The sequence below is a fragment of the Oratosquilla oratoria genome, chromosome 5 (genome assembly GCF_046742065.1).
Source record: "Oratosquilla oratoria isolate Oo_2021 chromosome 5, ASM4674206v1, whole genome shotgun sequence".
Lineage (NCBI taxonomy): Eukaryota > Metazoa > Arthropoda > Malacostraca > Stomatopoda > Squillidae > Oratosquilla > Oratosquilla oratoria.
Genome location: NC_134781.1, coordinates 26,155,849 through 26,165,622, shown reverse-complemented (window position 1 = coordinate 26,165,622; position 9,774 = coordinate 26,155,849).

The window sequence follows — 9,774 nt, the reverse complement described above, 5'->3', positions numbered from 1 at the left end:
AGAGAAGAGAGAGAGGAGTAGGGAAAGGAGGAGCAGGAAGAGGAAAAAGAGGAAAATGGGAGATGCAGAGGAATACAAGAAGTAGGAACAGAAACAGGAGGAAGAAGAGGAGGTGAGGAGGAAGAAGAGGAAGAGAAGGAGGAGGACAAAGATTGAAAGAGCAAGTACAGGGTTGAAAGACAGACAAAGGAAAATAGATTTTTATTTTATGTTGAAATAGACAACACAGATGAAAGAAAAGAGAGAGGTTGTGTATGATTTAAACTAAAATGCTGCCGCGCATCACGAGGCCAAATGTCACCGCGTCTTCTAATATGGACTTTATGTTATGAGGAAATACGGTTGTTATTTGCGGTACTTAGGGTCGTGTTATTCAAATGGAAAAATGCGGTTCCCTACTACTTGATTTCTGTAACTCTCTTATCCTGCAATTAATGAGCATTGAAATACGTACGTATATCAATCAAATACGAATATTCCTTTTAGTATCGCTGCTAGGTTGAGGTCCAGACGAATGATACTCCGCAAAAATAAATAAATAAATAAGTAAATGAAAAGATAGACGAATAAATAAATCAATAAATAAGTACATAATAAATAAATGAATAGATAAATAAATAAATAAATGAATAGATAAATAAATAAATAAATAAATAAATAAATAAATAAGTAAATAAATAAATAAATAAATAAAAATAAATGAATAAAATGAAACAAATAAAATAAAAAAATAAAATGAAAAATAAAAATGGACACAGTATTTCGTGCATCTGTTTGTTTTCTTTGTTTCCCTTTTTGAGTTCATCGCTGAGCCTCGCTGCACTGCCTTCGGGCCAAGCAGTGCAGTGTGGCAGGGCTAGCGATATTCCTTGATCCGCCAGGTGCTGAGACAGAAGTCATGCTAAATAGCTTTAAATATAAATAAATGTGTTTAAATTCAGCCACTCCATTTGTGAAAAGGGAAAGGTGCTTTTGGTAGGTACTGTATGCATCTATAGATTTTGGTTTCATTCTCCCTTTGCCTTCTTTCTTAACTCTAGCTAACAATACTATTGAGTCGCTGTTAACAAAGTTCAACTCCGGAAAGTTAGAAGTTAAACCCTTCATGAAACCATATTCCCCAACACAGGTAGACACAAGCGCGGTATGTAATGGTTAGACCTATGGAACCATGCTTTCACACACACACACACAGTTGGTAGAGCGCTGGACTGGGAAGTACGACAGTGCTCGCAGTAATCAGTTCGAATCCTGACCAGGGCTGAAATTATTTCAGTATCGCTGCGCTTCGAGTCGTTACTCCAACTCTCGTGGGCGGGGAGTTAGGTGTGTGTGCGTGTAAGGTCATAGCATTACCCATAGATCGGTCATGCGAGCTCTGAGCTCTCTTCTGGGAGGGAAATAGCTGTCGATTACGAGTCCAACACGTGATCCAAAGACCAAGGTGAAGGTGAAACACACACACACACACACACACACACACACGCACACGACTCGACGGCGCAGTGGCAGCGATCGCAACCGCTACTACAGTAGTCTGAGTTCGAATTTCGTCCAGGCCTGAAATTATTTCAGTATCACTGCGTTGCGCGTCGTTACTCCAACTCTCGTAGGCAGGGAGTTGAATGTGAGTGTGCGTGTAAGGTCACTGCATTACCCATAGATCATGGTGAATCACACACATACACAGACACACACAAACACATGCATATGTATATGTACACACACACACACACACACACATGTATATATATGTATATATATATATATATATATATACATATATATATATATATATGTGTGTGTGTGTGTGTGTGTGTGTGTGTGTGTGTGTGTGTGTGTGTGTGTGTGTGTGTGTGTGTGAGTGTGTGTGTGTGTGTACCTGTATGTATATATGTACACACACGCGCGCGCACACACACACACACTCACACACACAGGCGGTGGCGCAGTTGGTAGAGCGATGAACTACTAGCATGGTGGTGCCCGTAGTGCTTGGTTCGAATCCTGCCCAGGGCCGAAATTATTTCGGTACAGCTGCGCTTCGGGTCGTTACTCTGACTCTCGTGGGCGGGGAGTTGGGTGTGTGTGTGTGTAAGGTCATAGCGTTACCCATAGATCGAACCTACGAGCTCTGAGCTCTCTTCCAGGAGGGAAATAGCTGTCGATCACGAGTCCAACACGTGATCCAAAGACCAAGTGAATACACACACACACACACACACACTCACACACACACACACACACACACACACACACACACACACACACACACACACACGCACGCACATACACACACGCACAGAATAACAGGATCATATAAATTAGGAGAAGTAATAAAAAAAATTGAAAATGAAAAGGACCTGGGAGTCATTGTTATGAATAATATGTCACCTGAGAAACATATAGATAAGATTTTTGGAGAAACTTATAATTTGATAAGAACAATATAAGTGGCATTTACATACCTGGATGAAGAAATGGTGAAGAAAATTCTAATCACTCTGATAAGACCAACATTGGAATATGCAGCAACGATATGGTCACCAAGTACAAAAAAATGTATAAAAAAAACTTGAAAGAATACAAAGAGCAATTACAAAATTGGCACCAACACTCTCAAAACTATTATATGAAGAGAGACCAGCAAAACTTGAACTACAGACACTAGATCAAAGTAGAGAGAGAGGAGATTTGATAGCTATTTACACAATCATGAAAGGCGTAGAAGTTATTGATAGAGAGAATCTGATAAAATGGGATGATAGAAATACAAGAGGACACGGAAAGAAAATCTAGAAGGACAGCTATAGAAGAGATCTGAAAAAGAACAGCTTTCCTCATAGAGTAATAGACAATTGGAACAAGTTGGATGAAAAAGTAGTGTGTGCAAAAACAATACATGAATCTAAAAATAGTTTAGATAAAATGAGATATGGAGACGGGTCACCACGAGCGTAGCTCCCCTTCCCGTGAAATACAACTAGGTAAACACACACACACACACGCACACACACACACACACACACACACACACACACACACACACACACACACACACACACACACACACACACCGACTCGGTGGGACAGTTGGTAGAGCGCTGAACTGGGAAGTAGTGCTCCCAGTACCCAGTTCGAATCCTGCCCACTGCCGAAATTATTTCGGTATCACTGTGCCTCGGGTCGTTACTCTGACTCTCGTGGGCGGGGAGTTGGGTGTGTGTGTGTGTGTGCAACGTCATAGCATTACCCATAGATCGGACCTACGAGCTCTGAGCTCTCTTCCAGGAGGGAAATAGCTGTCGATCACGAGTCCAACACGTGATCCAAAGACCAAGTGAACACACACACACACACACACACACACACACACACACAATTTTAGCCCTAAACTAACCTAATTTCACAGTGGGCTACCTACGAATAGCTTGTTTGCAGCAAAGACCCTAAGAGACACCTACGCACTTACCTTAGGTGTATTGTGAATGGATTTGCTTAGTAGCCTGGCAGAGCAGGTGAATCTTGTTCAAGGAGGTTTACCTATAAAACCAGTGACGGAAAAAAATTGTTTTGGAAACCAGGTGGTATACACCTGAATGCTGTACCTACGATATGCGCCCAAAAACATATTAAATAATGTCTCCATTAGTGCAGAGACTGAAATATATATATATTTATTTGAGAAACGGGTCATACGACATACCCTTGGCTTCCTGTAACCCCCCAAGCCATTTCCATCACTGGTTTACGACACTACAACACAACAATATTTGCAGTCGTCAGACCATAGGCAAAAAAAAAAAAAAATAATAATAATAATCACTGGAAGGACATCGCAATCCTTTTAAAAACACTCGGAACACCAGTTTTCACACACAAGGAAAAAAATCAAAATCTTTGGACACTACACATCCGCACTCGGCACAAATCGTTTAAAAACTATGACGTCGTCTGACCGATTTTGTTTTTGTTGTGAAATGAAGTCCTGTGATTGGCTGAAACAGGTGACGGGATTCAAAACAATTTGGTTATTGGTCACTTGTGTTCCCCTGAACACATAGTGATCGGGAGATTATTCTCTTTAAATACACGAGAAATATCTGAGAGATGCATTTCATTATTTTCCACGATGATCAGACATTCCCTCGACTCATTCCTAGGTTCACAAAGAATTATATTAAATTTGTGAAACAAAGAAATGAAAATGTCAATCACTGTATTAATGCTAGATGTTGTAAAACCTTTAATACTGAAATTAATGGGTTGCCTGGTATTGCTGACTATGAATATTAATCCTACAAATTATTTTTTAAGATGAAGATGGTGATTCGTGAATATCCAGTCAGTGGGAAACAAGATAATTGAAATTAGGGATTTATTAAATGAATATCCTTTTGATATATTGGCTGTTCCCGAAACATGGCCTAATAACCCTGATTCATCACGAATACATGAAATGACCCCGTCCACTCACACTTTTCATCAAGTTCCTTGAGAGGGAAGACCTGATGGATATATTATTTTCTATTATGATTATTACTTATGATTATTATTTATGATTATCATTTATGATTATTATTTATGATTATTATTTATGATTATTATTTATGATTATTTATGATTATCTATGATTATTATGATTTATTATGATTATCATTATTTTCTTATTATGATTATCATGATGGATTTTTTTTCTCGAGTAAAGGTATGAAATAGGTTAAATGTCGCAAAAATTGAATGCATTATATATATATATATATATATATATACATATATATATATATATATATATATACATATATATATATATATATATATATATATATATATACATATGTGTGTGTGTGTGTGTGTGTGTGTGTGTGTGTGTGTGTGTGTGTGTGTGTGTATATATATGTCTGTATGTATGTATGAACATATATATATATATATATATATATTATATATATATATGTATGTATGTATGAACATATATATATATATATATATATATATATGTATATATATATATTTATATATATGTATATATATATATGTATACACATATATATTTATGCATATATACATATATATATATATACATATATATAATTGTATATATATATATACATAAATATAATTGTATATATATATATATATATATCAGAACCGGTGTATTTCATTTATTGGGGTTTATAGACTTCCATGGTCAAATTTAAATATATTTATTGAAGTATCGAGTACACTATTGAATACGCTCGATAAAATTTCTTGTAATGGGTTTATTTTAGGTAACTGATATATAGATGGACGATAACAGAAATTATGACACTATCGCTTTTTGTGAGTTATTGCAATAATATCAAATGTACAATAATGTATGCTCACCAATGTCTCTGCCCAATCGCATGTTGAATTTCATTATTAGTGGTACAACAAATGAAAATCTTATAGATGATGTTGGAGTGGAACAGGAGTTAATTATATCACCAGCTCATAAGCTTGTTATAACGTTTAAACTCTTACTACCAAAGACAAAGATAATAAAGAAATATTTTTCATACGAAAGACAACTGTTTTTCATGAGTCTTATATCAATGATTTGTGTCTCATAATTTCTATGGTAATATCAATGATGTGTGTACATAATGAAATGATAAGTCAGACTGTGTTATATTTCAAATGCTTATAATCATATAAATAAATATATGATAATTGTTGCCCTTGTTTAAAGAAAACTATCATACTTGAGGACAAACCACATTGGTTCAATGAACAGATTTTGAATATGAAAAAAGACGTAAAGAGTGTAAACACCGTAGAAGAAAGACTGTACAATGCACTAATTTAAAAAAACGTGAAGGAATTATTAACCGAAATAGATTTTAAGAACCAGGATCTGATATGAATAGATTATACAACCTTTTTAATGGTCTTACTGGTAAAATAAAAAATAAAAAATCCCAGGTAGCCTCGCTGATATATATTTAGCTAATGCTTTTTGTCAATTTTCCAAGAACAAGTTTGTTAATATTGTATCGGGTTTTAGTGATATGTCTGGATATACTGTGATTAGAAATGATGTTCAGTCTAGACTGCTATGCCTCAAGGCTGTAAGCAGAAATTAATTAATATGAGTCCTCAGGAAAGCAAAGAAGACTCAGTATGAATGATCTAATGCTCATTTTAGAAATTAATAATGCAGCGATTTTTTTCTGTTTTTGTTGATATATTATTGATATTAGTAAATACGTACATATACCAAAGGCTTTTTCCCCCTTACACGGGGGAAATGATAGTAAATAATAGTAAATACTAGTGTTATTTCATGCTAATACAGAGCTTCTGAGACGTGAACGATTATAAAACCGGGGCTGAAAGGAAAATTTGATTATCAAGAGTTTTGAGTTCTTATAGACCAGTTTTAAATCTATCCTTTCTCTCTAAAGCCGTTGAACAAGTAGTGGTAGATCGATTAATTGATTGCTGATGAGGACCTAAGTATTACTTGACAGACAATTTGCCCATAGGCAATTTTACTCTACAGAAACTGCAATACATTCTGGGATTAGTAATTTGTTAGAAATAATGAATAGAAGTAAATGTGGCATTTTTTTTTCTCAATTTTAGCGTTTTTTTTTTTTTTTTTACATTACTGTTCACAGATACAACTTGATGATCTGAAGAGAAGTTGGAATTATTGACAGTTCACTGTACTATCTTGAAAGTTATCTGTTGAGGAGGGAATATTATGTACATATAGGAAATTGTATTTCCTCTTGTGAAGTTCTAATAACAATTGTTCCTCAAGGTAGTATTTTGTCCCGATACTGTTTTGCAGCAGTAAAGTGTACAATTTAAATTATTCGCTAATGATACTCACTTTTACTTTGCTACCAATATTGATGAAACAGTTTGAAAAGATAAATAATGCTTTTCAGTGCGTAAAGGGGTAAATTGATAAAGGATATTTAAGATTAAATAAGAGCAAAACAATATATGTTGGTGGGTAGCAAAAATAAACTAACATTAGTACTGTATATACATATATATATATATATATATATATATATATATATACACATTATATATATATATATATATATATATATATATATGCAGAAGAAATCACTTGAACGCGTGGATCTAGTACGCAGAAAAACCACAAGGAAAATAACAGAGATGAGACTGAGTGCTTTCGTCTATTCAGACGTCTAAATGAACGAAAGCGCTCGGTCTCATTTTTGTTATATTCCTAGTGGTTTTTCTGCATATATATGTTTATATATATATATATATATATATATATATATATATATACATATATATATATGTATATATATATATCTATATATGTATATATATATGTATATATATGTATATATATATGTATATACATAAATATATATATATATATATATATATATATATATATATATATATATATATATATCAGTAGTAATTTAATCCACATATCTGAAAGTGTTCTTGATTGCCATTTGAACTTTAACTGTCAGATTAACAATGTTGTTAAGATATGTGGACTAAAGCTTATAAATGATGTATTTGTTAAATCTTGATGAGGATTCTGTAAAGAAGTTGTTTATAAAGAGTGTCACTATGAGAGTGCATTTTTGTAACTCACTATACTATAGGCTGCCTAAGTGTCACCTTAAGAAATTACAAAACATTATTAATAGAGCTGTAAGGTTGATCAAAGGTGCCATTAGTTTGGAAAAAATTAATCCTTTTCTGCTTGACCTTCACTATTTGCCTACAAAGGTAAGAATACTGTACAAATTCTGTGTGTTAACTCATTAGACTTAAATAAATGTTTTTTTTTCACAATTTTTGAGGGATATATTACAAGTGTTGAAACCAGAGGAAGGTATAAATATTAGTCAAACTAGCGGTGGTGTAACGTTATGTGAACAAAAATGTACTTTGAATGTTGAGTTTCGTGCCTTTAAATCTGTTGCTCCTAGTTTATATAACTGCTTGCCATTGCACATTCGAAAGATGGACGGCATAAGAAAAATTCTATCATGATTTAAAAACTTTTTTATTCTTTAAGTGGTATGATCTCGATGATTTAGATATCAATGAAGAATATGCACTGTGATTTGTTGTAATAACTACAAAAATGATTTAGTGGGGCCAACATTGGCCCTAAGTTGGCCCATTTGTTACCGATATATGCCAACCTAGGGCCAATGTTGGCCCACTAAATCATGTTTGCAAGGTATTAATTATGTTTTTTTTTTTCTATTCTTTTTTGGGGGTAGGATTTTTTTGTAAATATTTGTTGCTTTTTTCTGACAATTTTGGCTGTGTATTTCTAGTATAAGCTTTGTAACATTTTATATATCACGTATCAAGTAAGAAAAACTGTAGGTCCTACAGAGCACTCTGGTGGAGTAGAACCAGTTAAACAATAAGAACAATAAACAATGAAATAGAAAATAATGGTGGATGTCTCCGTCTGTGCTCCCGCGAACAACTACTAAGGATTACAAAGGCGGAGCATGCCGACAGGAGACCTTTTGGTCTATATCTAGGTCGGATGTGAAAAAATAATAATAAATGAATAAATAAAAACTATAATAATGTAAATAACAAATAAAATACATAAATGAATGCATAGGTATAGTTAAATAATAAACAAACAGGTAAATAGTAAATAATGATAAATTGACATATAATTAATAATAAATGAGAATCAAATAGACAAATGATAACAAAATAAAAACAAATAATATAAAATAAATGATAATCGTTACCGCATCTTGCTTAGGTGTTTATCTAAATGATTTTTAAAGCTTCGAACTGAACTACATTGCACTACCTGTGCAGGAAGTTTATTCCATTCATTAACTACACGGTTGGCGAAGTTGTTTCTACCCACTTCCAAATTGAATCTATTTCCGGACAGTTTGAGACCATTGTATCTTGTCGGATTCTCAAGCGACATTTAAGAACATAAGAATGAAGGAGACTGCAAGAGACCATAAGGCCTACACTAGGCAGTTCCATGCCCATGACCACCTGTCATCCCCATCCATAAAGTTGTCTAACCGTTTCTTAAAACAACTGATAGTTTCAGCGCTCACTACATGGTTACTAAGTCTGTTCCATTCGTTGACCACCCTATTAGTAAACCAATTCTTGCCTGTTTCCTTCGTAAATCTAAATTTGCCCAGTATAAATCCATTACTGCGAGTTCTGCCCTGTTGTCTTAATATGATGACCTTGTTTGTGTCACCCTTGTTAAAGCCTTTGATCCATTTAAACACCTCCTTACTGTGTAACGAAGATCGAGATTCTTTTTTTTCGTTACACAAGAAAAATCTGACAGACAATTTTTACTTTTATTTGTCTTATTTTCTAAAATGATTGGATGTTCTCTAAGTTAATTTAAAATCGGATACTTTAGATCTTTGATGGAAAGCGAAAAGTAGATCAGCTTCCTAAGACAACATTGCAGAGTAAGCGAAAAAAAGTGTGTGTGTGTGTGTGTGTGTGTGTGTGTGTGTGTGTGTGTGTGTGTGTGTGTGTGTGTGTGTGTGTGTGTGTGTGCGCGCGCGGCTGCATGCGTGCGCGCCCAGAAATGGGGAAAGGGGGAGGGATTTACCTCCCCCCCATCACCTAGAAATCCAGGGTGTTTTTGAAACTTTGCTGGTCGTCACGTATAATTTCGTTAATTTTTTACGTTATAGGATGTTACTGTATGATTGATTTTCGACAGCGAGTCTGCAATTTAAGTATACGTTGTTACAATATTTGATAGTAAAT